Source organism: Camelus dromedarius, chromosome 17 (genome assembly GCF_036321535.1).
Source record: "Camelus dromedarius isolate mCamDro1 chromosome 17, mCamDro1.pat, whole genome shotgun sequence".
Classification (NCBI taxonomy): Eukaryota; Metazoa; Chordata; class Mammalia; order Artiodactyla; family Camelidae; genus Camelus; species Camelus dromedarius.
The window spans coordinates 39,493,702-39,515,267 of NC_087452.1; the positions used below are offsets into that span (position 1 = coordinate 39,493,702).

At 42.5% G+C, this 21,566-nt stretch overlaps 1 protein-coding gene across 1 annotated transcript in view; it reads left to right on the forward strand.

Moving 5' to 3' along the window:
- ULK4 (unc-51 like kinase 4) overlaps positions 1-21,566 on the forward strand; it is a 449,508-nt gene that overhangs the window by 333,819 nt on the left and 94,123 nt on the right. The gene's annotated exons all lie outside the window — the stretch shown is intronic.

The window sequence follows — 21,566 nt, forward strand, 5'->3', positions numbered from 1 at the left end:
AGAGAGTAGGATAAACATGTTTTTCTTTACCCTTTAATGTGTGAGTATTTCCTAACGAAACGGATGTTTTCTTACTTAACTACAGTTACCAAAATCAGGAAATTTAACATTGATACAGATCTTTTACTGATCTGCCATCTGTACTCCAATTCTGTCAACTGTCCCAGTCATGTCCTAGCTTGTTTTCCGGTGTAGAATCCAGTCTAGGATTGTGTATTTTAGTAGACTTGTGTCTTCAATCTGGAATAGTTCTCAGCCTTTCTTTGTCTTTCATGACATTTCTGAAGCATGGACCAGATGTTTTGGAGACTCTCCTTCAATTTAGGTCTGTCTGATGTTTTCTGATGATTAGAGTCACATAAACCCCAGAAGAAATATAGTGTCATTTTCAATTCATCATATCCAGAGGCTCAAGATGTGTGTGCCCCTTACTGGTGATGTTAATTTTGATCGCTTCGTTAAATCAATGTGTGGTTATTAATTTTTTTATTTTGTGATAGTTGCAAAATGGAGATTTTCTAACCCCCAACATTTTTAACTCCCAGTATTGTGCTGTAGGGGAAATTTTCCCTTTTGCCCCATTTATTTTATTTTTGAAAATATGTATAGCTGATGTTTATTTGAAAGTACTTTCGAAAACTGACTTGTTTTCTTGTTACAATAGACCTTGTTCTGCTGGTTTGGAAGGCTGTTCTTGACAGTAGCTGTTGTTGAAGTTGATACAAGGAGTAGGGGTCCCGTTAGTCTGTGTCGTGTTTGGGCTAGTCAGTCTACGTTCAGTTCTAGATCCAATTATCTTCAGGGGTCCTTTGGCAGCGGACACTGTGGGTGCTCTGGAGAGTCATATTCAAGACAATTTGGGGGCTAATTTGATAAGTAGACAGCGGCAGCATGTGACCCAGGCAGGTTATGGGTGATGGAACTAGAAGAGAGATGGGGGTTACCTTCCTTGCTGCTACATTACACTTCAGTACAACCTGGTCTCCCCACCCCAACAATGCTTACTGTCCCAGTGGAGTCATTACCTGAGTAACAGGATGATGACACAGGCTTGGCGCGTCTCCTGAAATGTAGGATAAGTACTCCTGGGGACAGAAGATCTTGGAGATGGTACTTCAGCCCAGCACCATAGGACATAGTAAGGTAAGTATTTCCCTTTTAATTTTTGTTAATCTTTCTGATGATTTAAGGTTGAAAGTCTCTGTTTGAACTGCTGCAGCTTTAATTCCTCTTGAATCCTTCACAATCTCCCTTTGTAATGGAGAGTAAGCCTCTCAGATGACCAGCTTTTTCAGTAGAAACAAGTTATTTCTTGTAAAAAAATAATTTTATTCAATTTAAAAAGATGAGTTAGTGTGAAGAGAAGTACTATGAAATATAGTAACATGAGTGATATGTAGACGTGGAAAAATTGTGTATCTGGTACAGAATGACAAAGGCTTGGGGAGTATTGGCCTAATACCTGATATGATTAATTTTATAGATAGCCACCATCTCTTATTTGAATATCTTAGGACCAGATTTGTTTTGGAATTTGTAAGTTTCAGATCTTTTTGGTGTGATGCTTTTACTATGTTTGATATGACCTATATCGAAGTTACTGGAGCGATACCGTCATCAAGTGTGGTAATATTTCTGCCACAAAATACATGAACATTCACACCAAGTGGGTAAATAAAAACTATACGTGACCCCACGTGGGCTAGGTCAGATTTTGCCACCAAATAGATTTTTAAATGAAACTTATGAAAAAAGTTTGAATTTTTCAGAGCTTTGTGATTTCAGAATTGCAGATGAGAGATTATGGACCTGTCTTTGAAATAAGTCACGTCATTTTATAAAACCAGGTTAATTTAACTATGTAGAAAACAGACCCCAGCTTGGTCAAAGTAAGCAGACTACATCATCTTTTCATTAATTTTACTGTCTGACATGATTTCCTTATAGTTTCTGATCTGCCATGTATAGGGTCAGGTAGGTTTTGTTTGTGGAAGAAAAGTTCAATCCAAGTGACTTCTGTCTCTGTGTGTGAAAACAGAGGTAGCTTCTGGTGGCGTTTATCTTTTTTTTTTAATTGCAGCAAAATAAGTGTAACATAAAATTTACCATCCGTCTGTGATAAGTGCTTTATATCTTCTGAAAACTTCCTAAATTACCCATGGATCAGTCACTGTTGTGTTCAAGTTATACACAACACACAAGCAGGGATTTTGGGCCCCAGTCAGCTCAGCTGAGCCTTGAACTTGCCTGTCCTGAAGTTCAGTTCTGCTTAAACTTAGTACTGAATCCAATATGTTTGCAGAGAAATAGCAGCAGATGACCCGAAGAGTTGTATGACACCGGCACCCACTCCCAGACTGATATAGGCTTTCCTCTTCCCTGTCTCACTGCTTCGGGTCCTTACCTCCGTGGCAGCCATTGTTTTGTAACTATCAGCTTACTGTCTGTTCTCAATCTTCACATCACCTTTGTTCAACATAGTGATGTGATCTTGCTCATTGTTTTGTCTTCAGGGTGTTACAGTGTCTGGCCCATAAAAGGTAGTCAGCAGATGATGTTTCTAACTGTGTTAAGCACTTGTAGTACGTTATCTCATGTAATCTTCATAGCAGCCTTAGAGGTCAGCTCCAGTGATTATTCCCATTTTACAGGTTAAAAACAAAGGCTCAGAGAGCTTCTGTAACATTCTCAAGGCCACCAACTAGGAAACGGCAGAGCTGGAATCAGCTGAGTTGAACTGACCCTCGCTCATGCCCTTTCCAAGTAGCTGGCCGCCTTGCTGCTGCTCTGCCCAGCACTGATCTTGAATCTGAAGGCATTCACGGAGCTGAATTTGACCAAATTTCAGTCTAGAAGGCACCAGAGAGATTAATTCTTTCATTCATGGAAAAATAAGGGTTACTACTGTGTGCATGCACTGCGTTGGGGATGCTCAGACAACAAAATGTGATCTCTCTGCTCCCTGCTTTCAAGTAAGCAGAGCAAGAAACAAACACAAGCTTCATTACAAAGCAGAATGCAATTAGTGCTACAGTAAAGGAGCCAGCAAAATTACAAAGAAACATTCCCTTTGGGGAGGAAGTTGAGCAGGACGTGATGTTTGAGCTGAGGGTAGGAGGATGGGTTGGTTGTCCACCTGTGCAACAGGAAGAAGCACGTTGTGAGAAAAGGCACCAGAACCCACAGGGCTGGACTGAGAGACCTAAGAAATGGACCAGGAAAGCCCAGAGGGACTAAACATGGGTCTTAATAGTATTTGAAGTTTGGACACTGGTTAGAATCAGGAAGTTCTGATCTCTGAAATCAAAGGACAGTAGCAGCATCTCAGTTGAATTGAAATTATGTTTCCTGTGAAATAAAGCTTTATCATAGTACCCAATGTGTAACTGGTTTCTAATAAGTATCCTCTGAGCTGAGTGAGAAATGTCTATAAGATCTCTACATTTGTTGTTGGCAGTTGTTCATTTTGGCTCTTCAGTGTCTCTTGTGAGCTCACTTTAGTGCTTTGTGGATGCACAGGTCAGAATGAGAGGGACCTTAAAAGGCATTTAGTTAGTGCACAGTCTGATGCCTCAGTCTCCTCCATGCTGTCCCTGCCAGGTTTCTGAGGGTGGATGAGATGGGACAGGCAGGTGCAGGAGGGTAGGAACCAGAGGGATGGATAGAAAGTGGGCAAAGATTTCCAGCAATTGGAAGGGGGCTGGCTTCTCAGGTTCTCTGTGGCTGGAGAAACCAGATTTAATGGAGAGGGAGGGAACAGTCTAGATTTATTACTTGACATCAAGTAATTGGATTAAGGAGTTCTACTAAGCAGCCTTCTGATTGTAAGAAGTTTTTTGGGGGGGCGGGGGTGGCACAGAAAATTTAGTTTGAGACTCAGTTTGACTGTAAGAAGGAGGGAAGACAAGCTCCTTAAGGGCCTACCTCAAAGGATATTTATTAAGTGCACACTCTCTCCAGGAGCACTTTTTTTTTAAGAATTCTTTATTTTGTTTTTTATTGAGGGGGAAGGTAGTTAGGTTTGTTTATTTGTTTGTTTAGTGGAGGTACTGGGGATTGAACCCAGAACCTCTTGCATGCTAGGCATGCACTCTGCCACTGAGCTATACCTTCCCCCTTTTTTTCTTAATTGAAGTAAAACTGACATATAACATTACACTAGCTTTAGATGTACAAGATGATGATTTGATGTTTGTATATATTGCAAAATGATCACCATGAGAAGTCTAGTTAACATTTATCACCATATGTAGTTAGACCTTTTTTTATGATGAAGAGTGTTTAAGATTTACTTTCTTAGCAACTTTCAAGTAGGCAGTATGGTAGTAGTATTAGAATCTGTAGATGCTTTTGGATCACTTCGCAAAAGAAGAGGATTCTACTCTGTGAGACCATCTCTTTTTAAGCCCTGATTGAGGAGTGCCTGCCCTCTTTCCCCAAAGCTCAGCAAGCCTGGATGATTTCAGCAAGGGCGACCCTAAAATACACTTGGCCCTACAGTTTATCAGGCCAGATAGTGAGCATGTCAGTGATGGGTTAATCATGGTTATTAGAGAGCCAACTTGGGAATACTGTGGCAGCGCCATCCCTCTGAGTTACCCAAAATGCCGTTTCTTGAAATACCTGTTTAAATTCCCAATCTTGTGACGGTAACTTTCTAAGAGCACAATTTTCAACTAATAGATGAAAGAAATAAGATGTTTAATTTGTGATAATGGAGGTGGGCTATGTTCTCCCTCTTGAGTGTTCTTCCTTATTTAGCCTGTATTTAGAACATTGAGACAATGTTGGAGAAACCTAAGAACTTAATTATCTACTGTAATTTACCAGAAAGTTTGGTGGTTTTATGGTAATACTTTGTACTCTAGCTTTAAAAATGTGATGGAAAGCCTTCAAATCGCTTCCAAGTTTACCTGTAATGATTGGAGATGAGCTAGTTGTCTCTTAATTAAAGCTTGCTTACTCCAGTACTCAAAATACTGACTACACACCAACCACCATAAACTTGTTCTGTAAAACTGGCTTAAACATATACTACTGACGACTCTGTGAAAGCAGAGGATGGTCCTTGGGAGGGAGATGAAAACATCTTTTCACCTGCCCGCCCACCCATCCACCTGCTGCAGCAGCGGTGGCTGGAGTGGGACTTCGGATGTTCTCGGAAGATGATTAGTATTAAAGATATTGCACATATACATCCCTTGGGGGTACTTCACCCATGGCTTTTAGAAAATCTTGCCATGCTCACCATCATTTTCCTTCCAAATTCTCCCCTGCACCTTTCCATCTCACCGTGAGAACAGAGATGTTCTGTTGCTGAAAATCAATGTCACAGCATTTCATCACATAGAGTTGTCAAAACTCTGAAGAGACTAGATGAGAAAACTAGGAATTCTCCAGCCATTCTTCTATTTTAGGAGCAGGGTGAGTTGTATATTTAGAACCCAGAAGCGACCTAATTTCTATTAGAAAAGTAAAGATCTATTTCTTGAGGTATAATAAAAAGACAAAATGATAACCTCTCTCCCTCTGAGCTTATATTCCTCACGGTAAGACCTTCTTTTCTTGACGTTTTCTGAAAGGAAAAAAAGCGGGGGGATTGTTATGAAACCAGTGAAAATTTTTAGAGAAACATTGTGTACCCAAAGGAATAAAAAGTAAGTGTAATCAATTTTTGTGAAGTCTCGTCCCTTAGAATGTTTTCCTGGGACTCTGAGAGGATTCTCTTAGGAACTTCCAGGAAGAATCTCTCTGAATCCACGCACACCGCACCACTTGTTGTTAAACAGGGTAAACACCTCTGCCACTGATGGCTGTAGGATTCCCCAGTTAATTGAGAACTCTGAATGATTTAGTTGTCTCTTTCCAACAAAGAAAAGAAATACCTTACCTAAAAATTTTTTTACTTAGTTCCCTGATGAAACATTCCTGAGATTTTGAGGAAGACAAAATCAGGAGGCTTGTGGCCAGTGGAAGAGTCATTTACAGGTAAAACAGTTACAGCTAGACTGGCTGTAAAAGACTAGTTACAGCTAGTCTCAAGACAGAAACTTCTGTGTTTCTCAGTGAAATAGCACCCGCCTCCAAGAGCCTGAGGAAGTATGTGGATCTTCTCCATAGGTTTCCTGAGGATCTGAAAGTAACAGAAAGCGTCTTTAAAATCCACCTTGAACTTCTCTCACGCTCCCTCGCATTTCCTGTGTAAATATGCTCCTCCCACCCCCTGCCCCTTCCTACACAGAGGCTCCTCACGACCAGACTGGGCACCTTCTGTCCTCTTTCTCAGTCTGATGTCTGTGGCCCTTTAATGTGACGTGTAATTTCCCTTCTATTTTGATTTCTTATCTGAAGAGATTCAGCTCCCTACCCGCCCCCTGAAATTCTTCTGTCAAATAAAATTCGTTCTCTGTCAAGCCCTCTCCTCTTTCAAGTTCACGTTGGCATGGATGATATTTTTACCCACCTTTTTATTATGACAAGGTCCTAAACCACAGAAAAGTTGAAAGAGTAGTATGATGAACACCTGTGTAGTCAAGAATTATTATCAAAAGTGTTATTTTACTGTATTTTTTCATGTCTCCATATGTCTTTATTCACACAGAGTTGTCACCTCAATATTTTTTATTTCTATATGAGTGTGTCTTTTAAACACATGAAGGCAAAGGCATCATGACACTTGGCCCTTATTAAATTTGAGTGTGCAAGAGTTTAGTCTTTAAAAAATACTACAGTGACAGTATACACCTAAGAAAATTGAGAACAGTTTCATAATATTATTAATAACCAACACATGTTTAATTTTCCTAGTTGTCAGAAAATGACTTCATAGCTTAAAAAAAAACCATATTCCAGTCAAGGCTCACATACTGAATTTAATTGTTGTTTTCTTGGTCTCCTTTCGTCTAGAAGAGTCTTCCTGCTTTATTTTCCCCTCTGAAATTGACTTTGTGAAGAGCCTGAGTCAGTTGTCTGCTAGAATGTACAACATTCTGAAATATTATGAGTGTTTCCTCATGACATTTTTGGTCACAGTATCTCATGAGTAATGACCCCTCACATTGTGTCCCATTAGGAGGCATGTGATGCCAGGCTGCCCCACTTTGAGTTACGTTTGATTGTTTGGTGAAGGGGGTATCTGCTGCATCTCTCCATCCTGTGGATACATGTTTCCCTTTGCAATTATGAAGTAATCCTTACAGAGATGCACTGACACTGTGTAAATATCTGTATTCTCCAAACGTTTTAAAGCAAAGGGTAAAAACTATAAAAATGGGATACTATTCATGGAACAAAACAAGTAGTTAATTTTTAAGCATTAACCTTTAAAGTATGGAAAGGACTAATCTGCTACCCTTGGTAATAGATACCTTCTTCCAAAAGAGAGAAGACCTACTGCTTTCTTGCAGGGTATTAATTTGTTGAGAATCTTCCCGACTGTAAATTATAAATAAAAAGCTGAGAGTCCCTGGAATCTTGTTTTGTGTTCTAAATCCCCCTCACAACCAAGGAGGGGAAGAGGCTGTGAAGGATCATTTATTTATTCAAACCTTGAGTTTTCCCATTTATAGGGACTTGTTACCTTGTTCAGATGGTAGTGATTGTGAGTCACTGTGGCGTTTTCGTGACTCTTAGTGATCCTTCTGACGGTCATCGACCCCACTGTGCGCCTGTTGCTGTGCAGAATGCTCTAGATTCTCTCAGTAAAGTGGGATTTCTTTAATGATGTGCTTTTAACAAGATCATTCTTAATGAGCATTCAAAGCATGTTAAGAATTAGGATGAACATGTTTCACAACTACATCCTTGTAGATATGGACAGCAATGAAAATTGTTCTAAAGTCCCCTTCCTTATGAAGACCTGCATTAAATGTTTCTAATTTTTGTTTTTCAAGTACTGTTTTAAGTACAATTTTCCTTTGTATAATCTATAACAATTTTAATAAGTCTATTCTGTCTACTGAAAAAGGTAACAGTTAAATGTCTACATTATATTCATAGGAATATCTTTCTTCAAAAAGGATTGTTTTCAAGTCATGCTGTATACAACAAAGAACCAGAGTTGGGTTTTGGGGTTTTTAGTTTTTAAATAATCATAGAAAAATCTGAAGATAAATATTTAAAATATCAACTGAAATCTTTTTTATCTGAGAGAGTATTTTAAATTCTGCTGTTAGAAAAGTTGAATTTAAAAGTATATTGTGGCCTTTTGTTGTTGTGTATAAGCTAGTGTTTTGAAATTGACCAATAGAAATACTTGACTGAGTTTAAGTATATGATTTTGCAACACAGGAGTTCCTTTTTGTTCTGGAATAAGTAATAACTGGCAAACTAACCACTGAATGTAAATTCACTTAAACTGGCCACATAATAGTTGTGGTAAATAATGACAGAATGTTTGGTTGGGACTTGATTTCAGGAAATGAAATTGAAATTTATTAAAAATGAATCGATTTTGTGTTTTAACAACCTTGTGGAGGCATTCTTATAATGAATTACTTAGCATTTTGCAACAGTATGCAGAAAAAGTCTTCACTCAGACAGAGTGACCACTCACCCAACAGGTAGTCATGAAGTGCCCACTCTGGGTTAGGCAGTGTTCTTCGTCCTGGGGATTCACTGTGAACAACACAGACTAAAATCCCTGCTCTGCTGGAGCTTAGCAGAGAGTGAGATGACTGCATTTAAATTTATATTTTAGATAGTAAAAGCACTAAGAAGAAAAATGTAGAAGGAAAGAAAGCTAGGAAGTCCAGCGGGACATCTGCAACTGTAGTTAATGTGGCCAGGGAAGGTCTCACGGAGATGATCTGAGTAAAGACCTCCAGGAAGCCATGGGGGTCTTTGGAGCAGGGCACACTGGACAGGAGACAGCAATTGCTAAGTCTGCAAGACAGGTGCCTGCCCCGTTTGTGTTCAGAAGCGCGGAGAAAGCAGTGTGTCCAAAGTGAAATGAGCAAGAAATATGATGTGAAGGAGATAGTGGGGAGGGGTCTGGTGGAGGGAGGAAGTCATTAAGGCTTAAAGTCCTTATAAATATTAACCTTTATCCTGAGCAAGATGGGAGCTTTTGGAGGGTTTTGAGCAGAGGAGTGAGATGATCTGGTTGCCACCTTGAGAGTAGTCACTGAGGAGGGTGAGGGATAAGAGATGTCAATGGGTTACTGCAGTTCAGGGAACTCCTGATCATGGCTTGGTGCGATCATATTTTGTATAAGTCTTGAAAGCAGAACCAATAGAATTTGCCAGCAGATTGAATATGGGCTGTGAGGCCAAGAGAATAGTCAAAGATGAATCCAATTTTGGCCTCACCCAAAACCTAGATGGCCAAAATTCAGGAGGAGCTGGTCTGGTGGGAGAGGGAAGTAAGGGCACAGCTTGGGACATGCTATAGTTGAGATGCCTGTCAGACATCCGAGTAGGAGTGTCCAGTTGGCTATTGGATCTCCAGATCTGGAATTCTACGTGAGAGAAGACTGTACTAGAGAGAGGAACGGTGAGAGCTGGTGGTCAAACACAATCTGCTTGGATGTGGATTCTGGAGGGCGACCAGTTAGTGGTAATGACCAGGTCTAGGGTGAAACCATAGGAGTGATTGAGGTGTGGAGGAAGACAAGGTCATTGGAGGGAAAGCCAGAGACCTGAGTGGTGCTAGAAGGATCCTCACGACGGACATCAGTATCACCAGCACTGTGACGAGAGTGATGTTGGGGGTGAGGACAGTGAGCTGGAGACCGAGTGATCCACAGAGAGCTGCAGCAAGGAAAAGTAGCAGGCAGTGTTCTATGGTGACGTTAGATTTAGAGCTTGGGGGCTATGGCAGAGGGATAGAGAATGTTCAGGAAGCAGCAGTGAGAACCACGGAGCCTCCTCCAGGTCCAGTGGTTCAAGGGTATGAGACACCTGCAAGGGATGTGGTGTCATCAGGGAAAAGCACAGTGTTTCCATTAGAGTGGGAAAGTGAAGGCAGCATCCTGAGAAGAGATTGAGGACTTAAGAGATTTTTCTGGTGACCATCCAAAGGGCATAGTGGACAGAGTTCAAGAGGAGGGGTGAACAAGGAACCGGAAAACGGCTGTAAAGAGTGAGAGTCCAGGGGACGAGGTGTGACATGGGAGACCTGGGCTCTGCATAGTGACCACTGTAAACTAGGCTTAAGTGGGTATTGAGATCAGTCCCAGCTGAGACTAGGCAGACAGGATGGCTGAGGCTGTGAGTAAGAGGCAGGGACCTTGCCGGCTGGCACCTGCAGAGTTGTGGGACTTCTCCTGACTCCAGCCAAGACAGAGGTGACCCTCTGAGAGTCAGCAGAGGTCTTACTCTGAGCGTGCAGATGCCACCTGAACCCTGCCGGGGCGGCTTATAGCTGGGCCCCCTTTGCTCCATCACATTGGGCTCCACCAGCAATTCTAGACTTTTGTGTGTGTTATCTTTCACATGATCAAAGCTACATGATGGCACATTATAACAGCCTTCATATTTAACCTTCTCGGCACCATTATAAAATAGGGTCAGTCTTTTTTGCAAAACTGTGTAAGGTCTGCCTTAATTTTTCCATTGCTAGTCAAATTAATATCTCCCTGTGAAGTGCCTGGCCTATGTTCAGACTTGAAGAGATTTTTCCTTCTTTGGACCATCCAGGCTTGTTTGTCTGTCAGACTTCCCCTCATCAGAGGCTTTGGGTGTAATTCTTCCACCATCACTGACAGTGATTTCATGAAATTCTATATCTTTTGCAAGATTTGTGTTTTCACTTTGCAATTGTTTATCACAGATATGCTCACTAAGGAAAAATATTGTGCCTGGGCTTGGATGAGTGCGCACACACGTGTGTGTACAAGAGAGAACCACCCATCAGTTTATCAGTAAACTCCCCCAAGCCCCAAGGACATGTGCTTCCGAAGTCAGAGTTCCTGGGGGCTTGGGCATTGAAAACAAAATTTTAGTGAGTAGAACCCTCTACCACTACGTAACCACTCTTCTGGCTTAACACATCTGATGATCCCACATGCACGCATAGTTTCTGCTTAAGAATTTGCCTTTAAAATTAACTGTCACAATAAATGACCCTACTGATCTATGTCAGTAGACATTGGCTTTGATCTTTTAATGTTTTGATTTGTGAGGTGGATGAGTAAGGCTGAGCAAGCCACATGATCTGTTTCCACTGTTCCCCCTTAGAACATCAGGAGATGAGGAGGAGGTTAGGTGGCCCACATGTGCATTACAGAGAGAGCAACTCTCATTAGTATCTTAGGAGGTTGAGCCCAAAATCCTAGACCAACATCCCAGTGATAGACCTGAGATAGTTACTAAGACCTATTAAAACTGTCTGTTTCAGGGATTAGCTTTTTGCAACACCATTACTAAAAGAAACGTATTGAAAGTGTTCCTGAGAATTATTTCCTGTAGCATCTTGCTTTTGATTTCAGTTGAAAACATGCTGCTGTCATGACCCTCCTTGAAGCAAATAGTGGGTTGGACTCTCATTTCCAGTTATCCTGTCCTCCCTTCCCAATTTATACAAAGAACATGTTTATCCTTTCTTCAAAGAAATTCACAAAGTTCTACACAGTATACTTTTTTCAGGATATTAAATACTTCTATTTACTATAAACTGGTAATACATGCTTTCTTTCTGTGAACCCCCAACAAGCATTGTGGATTTCATTCACTGGGTCTCCAAAATATTTGGTTCTCAGTACCACGAAAGTTTTCATGCCACTTGCTTTTTTTTTTAATTCCTTCATTATTATGTCAAGAAACAAAGTTTGTTTATAAACTCCACATGGACCTTTTGTGTAATGGTTATGAGAAGGTTTTAATGAAATTTAAGAGTGTCTCTAGAGATCACAGATACGGGGGGCCTTTAACATTGCAGCGTTGCTTAGCAACCTGGAAATCATTACATTTCCAGGCTCTGTAATAACGTGATATACTTTTCTTCACCAGTCCCTGATGGAAATGTAATGGAAATAATCCCTTTCTAGAGGTTGCACTCCACGAGTGGGCAACAAAATAGTTTTTTTTTTTTCTCTTTTTCATGGTCTGGGCAGAGTTTTGATTCAGTTCATAGATATTGTTTTCTGAATGTTGCATGTGACAGAATGAAATATGTTCTAAGATGATATTCTTAAAAGGAAGGCCTACTGTTTTGAAATAATGATGGTAAATACCATAGAAATTGTTAATGTACATCACTGTATTTTCACTATGTTGAAAAGAAGGTTACATTTATTAGTTGACCACCAGTTAGTGCAAGAATGTCTGCTTACTCTTAGTTAATTTATTCTATCCAAGTATTTGCAGGTATTAGACAGGTTTTAAGAGTACAGTAAAACCATATAGTTTAGAGTAACAGGAGCAAAGCCAGTCTGCATTAGTGAAAAGTTTGACTTACTGACTCTATTTGAAAGATATTTTTGGAAGTTTTCTAAAGCAGTATTTTTATTATAAAAGTAGTACACAGTGTGCACTTGAAGTTCTTAGCAGCATTGTTCACAATAGCCAAAAAGTGGAAATAACCTAAATGTCCATCCAGCCAATGAATGGATAAATAAAATGTGGTCTATCCGTGCAATGAAATATTATTCAGCCATGAAAAGAAATGAAATACTGATATATGCTACTGCATGGTTGAACCTTGAGAGCATCATGAAACAAGTCATACGCAAAATGCCACATACTATGTGATTCCATTTTTATGAAATACTAGAATCGACAAACCTATAGAGACAGAAAGATTGGTGGTTGCCGGGGCTAGAGAGAAAGAGGACTAGAGGGTGACTGCTAATAGATGCAGGGTTTTCTGGGGGATGTCAGAGGTGTTCTAAAATCAGTTGTGATGGTTATACATCTTTGTGAATATACTAAAAAAAAAAAAAAACCCGCTGAATCCTACGCTTTAAAATGGTGAATTTTATGGAATGTGAATTTGTTATAAAAGTTATAGTATCAAGAAAAGGAATATACAGTAATGGTAGACAACTTGGAGTTAGATAAGAGTAAAAAGAAGAAAATAATGTCATCCTTAAACTTACGATCCATACATTACCATAGTTAGTGTTTTGTTTTCTTTCTTTCCAGACACACATATGACATACACACAGGCACTTGAACACACGCACCTATACTGACAGACATTTCCAAACAAGTTGGGATTTTTAGATTATGGCAGTGAAAAGTTCCTTCGTTGGCCTTGATTGCCTCCCCAGATCATTGAAATGATCAAAATAAGTATGAAAAGAAGTGAAAATGCACAATCTCATGGAAAACAGGGAAAGATACAAGTAATAGATGCCTAATTTGGGAAAAATCTAGAAGATACAATTAGTTTAACAGAAAGAGCATTCAGAATTGAGGAGACCACAGACTACTGCAGGGGAAGAAGCAGAGATACTGAGCAGCTTTGGGAGAATCCCAGGCTCAGGGATAGCGGGGTCTCCGAGGAAGGATAGAGCCCAGGCCCAGCTCTGGCCCAGCTCATACTATGTGATTTCCATTCCATTCAACTAACAGACCTAGTTGCTGCTCATCACAGGATCTCCCCCAGGGTGCCCTGTGAGGGCACAGGAGTAACTGAATTCTGGGCTGGGCTGCACTGGTGGCCCAGAGCCACTGCCCTCCACCAAAGGGATGCTCAGCCTTCCATCCCTGTTCCTCCTCTGAATTTAAGTCTTCATTCACTTTTTACTCATTTCTCACTGACCCACCCTAGGGCAAGGCTGCCCACAGCTCTCAGCAGATCCTTCAGGAGCAGATCCCCCAAGGAAATCAAAGTGAGATCTTGAAAATTCCTGAGGTGCCAGTCCTCGCTCATTTAGATGTTCAGTTATGAATAAGGACATGCACTGAAGACTCACTGGACACTTGAGGAAGAAGGTCTGCAGCCAAGAGTGGCCACAGGTGAACCAGAAAAGCCCAAGGGCCACAGGAAAAAATGATAGAAGAAACAAGATTTTATCCCCAAAATCCTAATTTGGATTCTCACAAAGACTTCAAAGATTATTGCAGCCATAAAACAAAACATGACTTTCAAATTTTAAAACCCAGTAGAGGGATTGAATAACAGAATAAATGCTATAAAGCCAAGCGAATTATTTATGAAACCAACTTGAAGAGTTTTTTTTTTTTTCCTGAACACAGAGTGAGAGAAATGTTAAGAATCATGGCAGATAGGTCCAGGACACCCCACACCTCTTTATAGGAATAGCGTATCAGCAGGTTTGGTGATCTGCCCAAATTCAGTCCCTCTTGGTGTAGAGAAAAGCCCTAGAACTCTCACCTGAGGTGTGGACATTTCTCCCACGGGCTCTGCAGGCCAGCAGTTTGCTTAGAGGGTATGCACAGACATGTATATACACTCCTTTCTTTTTCCTATTACATGGGGCAAATTTGCTGTTCACTGTCATATGAAGAATTGTTCACCCATGACAGATCCTAGTAGGACAACCAGATTTTCCAGACCAGATACTGAGATTATTCAGCAGAAAGCACTATTTAAAAATAGAAGTATACTTGCTATGTGATATTATATGTTACAGGTGTACAATACAGTGATTCACAAATTTTAAAGGTTATACTTCATAGTTATTATAAAATATTGGCTCTATTCCCCCATGTTGTACATTGTATCCTTGTTGCTTATTTTATACCTAATAGCTTGTACCTCTTAATCCCCTGTGCCTGTTTTGCCCCTCCCTCTTCCCTCTCCCCACTGGTAGCCACTAGTTTGTTCTCTATATCTGGGAGCCTACTTCTTTTTTGTTGCACTCACTAGTTTGTTGCATTTTTTAGATTCTACATATAAGTGATATACAGTATTTGTCTTTCTGGGTCTGACTTTTTTCACTTAGCATAATGCCCTCCAAATCCATCCATATTTTGCAGATGGCAAGATTTCGTTCTTTTTCTTATGGTTGAGTAGTATTCCTCTGTGTGTGTGTGTGTGTGTGTGTGTGTGTGTGTACATACACCTATACCACATTTTCTTTATTCATTCATCTGTTGATGGACACTGAGGTTGCTTTCAAATCTTGACAATTGTAAATAATGCTTCATTGAACATTGGGGTACATGTATCTTTTCTAGTTAGTGTTTTGGGGGTTTTTTGTCTATATATGCAGCAGTAGAATTGCTAGGTCAAATGGTAGTTCTGCTTTTAGTTTTTTGAGAAATCTCCATACTGTTTTCCACACTGGCTGTACCAATTTACATCCCCACCAGTAGTGTACTGGGGTTCCCGTTTCTCCACATCCTTGCCAACATTTGTTATTTGTGTTCTTTTTGATGATGGCCATTCTCACAGGTGTGAGGTGATACCTCACTGTGGTTTTGATTTGCTTTTCACTGATGATTAGTGAGGTTGAGCATCTTCGTGTACCTGCTGGCCATCTGCATGTCCTCTTTTGAAAAATGTCTATCCAGGCCTTCTGCCCATTTTTTAATCGGGTGGTTGGGTTTTTTTTGATGTTGAGTTGTATGATTGGTCACATCATTTGCAAATATTTCTCCCATTCAGTAGGTTGTCTTTTCGTTTTGTCGGTGGTTTTCTTTGCTGTGTAACAGCTTTCAATTTTAATTGCGTGCTATTTGTTTAGTTTTGAAAAAGCACTTTTGGATTCAGAATTCAGGGTCCAGTGAAAATACTGAAAACGTGCCATCTTGGGGGTAGTATCATGGAGTTAAAATGACCCCAGCCCCTTGCTACTCCAAACGTGATCCCAGACCTTCACCAGCTTCATCACTTGGAAGCTTATTTGAAGTGCAGGACCTCAGACCCCACCTTGTGCCTGCTCAGTCAGAATCCACACTCTGACGTGGTCCACAGTTGGTTCATGTGTGCATCCTTAGAGAAGGGCTGCTCTCGAGGCAGCTCCTGAAAACCCAGAATGGTTGGCTAGTGAAGCCATAGACAAGATTCGGGTCTAAGAGGGTGTCCCCTTTCGAAGTCTAGTCTGTCTTTAGCCAGTTCCAGATACTCTGAGTTCTGTTTGCTGGGAAGGGGACTGGAGCTCTAATTTGTGTCTGTCCTTTTATTTCTGGAACACCTGCTGACATCTACTCCTTAAAATCTTTTTTATTTCTTACCTTAATTTTTCTCATATTTGAGAATGATAATGACATTCAACATAGACATAATTGTTTAGGGCTTCTGTCTCTGAAGACTAGTTTAGGTAGGAAAGAATTCACAAGGGGAGAGACTTTGAGCCACATTAGAAGAGAAATAGCAAGGGGAAGGGAATAGCTAAGTGGTAGAGTGCATGTCTAGCATGCATGAGGTTCTGGGTCCAATTCCCAGTACCTCCATGAAAAAAATAAACAGGTAAACCTCATTAAATTACCTTCCCCTACCAAAAAAAAAAAAAAAGGTGTAAGAGGAATAGCAGGAAGAGAATACTGATATAATAAAGCTATGAAGCAGGCTGGGAGAAAGTATGAGAGCTTTCTAATCTGTTAAAATGATAATATCCTCCCACCAATGCAGTAACAAGGGCAAAGGGCCCAGCCCAGGGTGTGGTGGCCAGCGTCCATCAGTTCAGGTGGAGAGGCCAGGTTGTGGGGATGGGGGAGTGTTGAGTGAGCCCTCTTAGACACTCAGGCACCAGTGACTGGATTAAAAGAAGACACTTGCAATGTCCGGCCTCCTAACCCTTACCTACTGTGTGTACTTGGACAGTTCATTAACATCTCAAAGCTGAGTGCTGATTTAGCTGGTAGGCCCTTATGTAAGGGTTACAGGACAGTTATGGAAGGAGTTTATCCTAGGGCATTGCATAGTTTATTGCACCACAGAGAAAGCCTTCAAGAAAAGACATACATACATGCACACAGATATATACCCTGGAAATGGCAAGTGTCTTCATAAATATCCAGGACCCAGGCAGATGTCCCTACCGGACTCCGCACTTTCATCTGACTTGTTTCCTCAGTAAGGCCGTTTCTGTTGAGAATGCACATCCTTCCTCATCAGGAATACACACCTTCTGCTCAGGGTCTCGGTGACAGCCAAACGGAGTGCACGCTGCATCATGCACGTGTTTTTATTGCTTGCCTCTGCAAGAACCCAGAGCTCGGAGGTCAGCTTTCTTGCAGCCACAGTCAGATGTGGGGAAGCACCCCGGGCCAGCGGCAGTCTCCCAGCACAGGGGAGGCCTCTGTGGTCTTCCTCCCCCAACCAGGGACCAGCCTCGCTGTGTCTTGCTCAGGAGAGCTCCAAGCAGTCGGCAGAGCTGCTCATGACTCATGCATGAAGCAAGGCGATCTCATCTGGCCTCTTTCAAGGTCCTGACCCTTCCGTAACCCTTCTTGCTGCCAGAACATAATCCATAGCCCCTGGGGGAACCAGAGGCCTGTGGCCAATTACTGTGGGCATCTCTGTGTGCCCCCCAAGGAGCTCCTTGTACCTTGTTAGGCTTAATTGCCTGGCCTCCGAGAGCCGGAGTCTCTGATATCAGAATCATCAGTGGCCCCGGGGCATTCTGAGGATGGGCGCCTTGGCTCGGAGAGTCCACTGCGAGGCGGTGCTGCGGCCAGCCGCCTCCACTACCACGACAAAGGCTGGAGGATGGCCAGGCTGATGTCATGGTCACAGCTGCGGCAAATGACGCTTGAGACCGTGTCACTGCACAGCAGCTTTCCAGGAACGGCGCAGCCAGAGTAGGGCTCTGTTCTCCTGAGCCTCTGAGCCATTGCAAAGCTAGAATGTTCTCTGTTGCTAAGTGAAGGGACATTCCAGGTATTGTTTACCAGCTGTTAATTGGAGGACTCTAAAGACTGGGAAACTGTGCTGTTCTAAGTTACTGTTTTGACCACCCTCTTAATAGTGATGTAAAAGCCAACATGTATTGAGTGCTTTCTCTGTGCTGGCCACTAAGATGAGTCATTAACCTGGGTAATCTTAGAGCAGCTCTGTGAGGATAGATGTGAACACCCCATTTTCCCCAGGCGAGGAAACTGAGGTGTAGGAGGCCAGGTGAGCATGTGGTGGATCCAGGATTTGAAGCCAGATATTTTAACCTAACATCTTTAACCATCATGAATAGTGTATATTGTATCATATTTACCCCAAATAAGGAAAAATATTGTACCCCTAAAACTGGTTACGATGGTAATTAAGTTTTATGTTATGTGTATTTTACACAGTTAAAAAAATGAAAAAGAAAAGAAAGAATTGGCAAAATCCTCCAGGGACCTGTTATTATAAATGTGTTGCTGGTTTGAATCTTCTAAGTGTTCTTTATCCGCATCCTGAAAATGTCAGTCTCTAATTCAATCACAAATGCTAATTCTATCTTTTCTCTTAAAATGGTCTTTCTCAAAAACAAAAACAAAAACAAAAACAAAAAAAAACCAACAGTAATTTAGTATTGTCATACCTTGAAACTTTCAGTATATTCCAGGCAGCAGTACTCTGAGGGGTTGAATTTTCATGCTCTTTAATTCACAGGTCTATGCCTATAGGATCTCATACCTGAAATGATTTTGCTACTCTAAATCTTTTTACTAAATAGTTAACCCTCTGCTGTCTGATGTGGCCTGGGAAGTGGGCTGCACTGGTTAGGTGAGGCATCCAACTAACGGTGTCTCAGAAAGTAAGTAAGAGAATACTTACCAGCAAAACTCTTCTAAACACAATTTTTTGCTTGACTATTTGAACTCCTTTCTGAATAACAGTGACTGGTGTAATATTATGAACAGCAAAACACCAAATACAGTCTTATTCAATTATTTTGTTGTTTTACGAGCAGGCTGAAGCTCTTACTTCATACTGATGTAAATCCAAAAAATACCCACTTTCCCTAGAAACAATACCAAAGCATTAGAATCTATTTTTAAAGATTTTATGGCAGAAACTCTCATGTAATGCACATCCATTATATCAACATTTGAGTATTTAATTGATATGACATGTTCATGCAGAAGTGTGCAGAGAGCAAAATAGTAAACGCACATGAGACCAGCACACAATAAGATGTGGCTTTGAAAAAATATTTTAGTCACACTAGAATATGAAAACTTACAGTGATGTCATAATATAGAATGATCCTTAAATAATGATGCATTTTCAGCAGCATAGCTTTTGAGCTACTAAGTAGTTGTACAGAGTATATGCAACAAGTTGTGGTGAATTCGGTTGCCTGCTTCTGCAGGGAATGGCTCATGTCAGCACTGATCCTGGGAAAAGATGAGTTTATGTCCAAGAGCAGCTTTCCAACAACAGGATAAGGAATTAGTACTTTTGATAATTTTGCAGATTTGCCTCTAGCATTTCTCCCCCGTCTCTCCCCAGAATCATCAACATTATCTCAGCGGGGTGGGTCCCATCAGCATGTGATATGCTGTTTATATCAACCATCTTGAAAAAGGAGGGAAAAAACTCTCTTGAACCCACATCCCTGTCTCACTGCCCCATTTTTTTCTCCCCTTCCTAGCAGAACTCCTTGGGATGCAGTTAGTCAGGTTTCCCTACCCACCCCCCAACCCCACCCCATCCACACAGCCCCCTGCCCCCGGCATGGTGGCTTGTGCATGGTGCCTTCCCAGCCTTCCTCTCACCTGGCCTTTGGCACAGCCAGTGGCTCCTGCAGGAAGCCCTCGTCCCTTGGCTTCTAGGGCGCCACACCCTCTTGCTTCCCCTCTTGACACACTGGCCATTCTTCCTGGTTTCTGTTTCTGGTGTCTCTCAACACTGAGGTGCTGAAGACTCCACCCTAAGCCCTTTCTCTCCATCTGTGTTTGCTCCAAAGAGGGCTCAGCCAGTTCCTTGTCCTTCCTGTCCTCTCGGAGTTTGCACCTCCAGCCCCCTGGGCCCCTGAACTTAAATCTTAAGGTGTCGGCAGCCTGCTCTCCATCCTTGCTCTGCTGACCACAGCTATCTCAGCTGCCCCATCACCCCTCCCCATCTCAGACATGGCCATTTCAAGTGTCTCAGGTCAGACCTTGACCTTGCACAGGCCAAGAGTGCTCCTCGTCAGGACAGCCTTTGAGGAAGGCCAGAAGTAAGTGAGGGAACCAGTTGAACCCTCTCCACTCTTCTCTCCCTCTCCCCACCCACTTTGTCCATAGAGTTCACTGCCTGAACTCCTCTTCCTGCTTCACCGGAGCCCCCACCCCCATTTCACAGCCTGGTCTCAACACAACAGCCCAGGGGATTCTTTTAGAGCCTCAGCGAGATATGGCTCCCACCTCAGAGGAGGAGCCCAGCCCTTCCCTCACCTGTGAGGCCCTTGTAATTTGGCCTCCACTCCCAGCACATCTCAGCATCTCTCCTGCCACCTTTCTTCTTGCTCTTCCCATGCCACACACACCTGCAGCTCCTCCAGTGCACCAAGCATGCTTGTACCTCAAGGCCTTGTATGTGCCATGCGCTTTTTCTGGAAGAGTCTTTCCCAAGCCCACATGGCTTCCCTCCTTTTCCCAGGTCCTCCCTTAGGTGTCACCTGGACAGACAGGCGTTCCCTGGCCAGCCTCAGTGAACGAGGTGCCCCTTTCCCTGCCTCTGTGTCCTCTGCCTCCTGTCCCAGCTTTCTTTTTCTCCATTATGCTCAGTCGAGTGTCTTGTCTGTTTGCATGTTTATTTTCTGTTGTATCCCCCACTAAGATAGAAGCGCAATGAGGTCTGTTTGTAGCATCTTCGCTGTGTCCCAGGCTCCCAGAATTGTACTGGCCCCTGGCTTGTTTGAATAGATGAATGGTTTTTGTAAACTCTGCCCCTGTTCCTCCCTGCATGGACCAGCCATGAGCTATCCTGCAGAGCCCCCTCCTTAGTGGTGTGTTTGCCCCCAGGTGCCCTGTGACTGGAGATCGTACGAGAGGCAGTGTGGCATCCTGATGGACAGCATGGTCTCTGGAGCCAAAAGAGCTCGGTTTGAAACCTGACTCCACTTACTTAACCCGTCTGAGCCCCAGTGTCCTCATTTCTGAAATGGGTTTCTAACTGTACTCTCCTTGTCTAGGGTTACTGTGATGATCAGGTCACTTACTTCTGTAAAAGCAGTTAGAACAGTGACCAGCATGTGATAGGGAGGCACCATCTCAGTGTTGGCGCTCTTGTTTTTATTGATCTTTGGCTCCGCCATGATGCCTGCCACAGTAGCCTGAATCATGAGCGTTCATCACACTGACTTGTCTCTTGTCGGGAGCACAACTTGGGGCAGAGGGGTTAGCCCGTTGGATCGGCCAGCAGAAGACCTCTGCCTGAGCCCCTCCCATTTCATGAACACATTCGGCAAACACGCTGAGCCCTACTTGGTGCCACGCTCTGTGCTGGGTGTTAGGCAGAGAGGGATGAGCTCGGGAGGGGAGCTCTCAGCCCTGACCTGCTGAGGTGTCCTGCTTCTGGAAGCTGACCGTGAGGGAAGTAGCCCAAGTGCAATCTGCAGTTCCGTCTCACCAGCTCCCACCCACCCCGAGGCTGTTGTGTTCCCACCAGCCCAAGGCTCCCGCGCCAAGAGAAACGTTCTGCGCCCACGCCACAGACACATTCTCCAGGTTGGCTCAAAGCTGCCGTCTGGGGCTGCTGCTTATTCTCTCCAGGATACTGTTCGTGAGGAGACAGGGTTTTAATT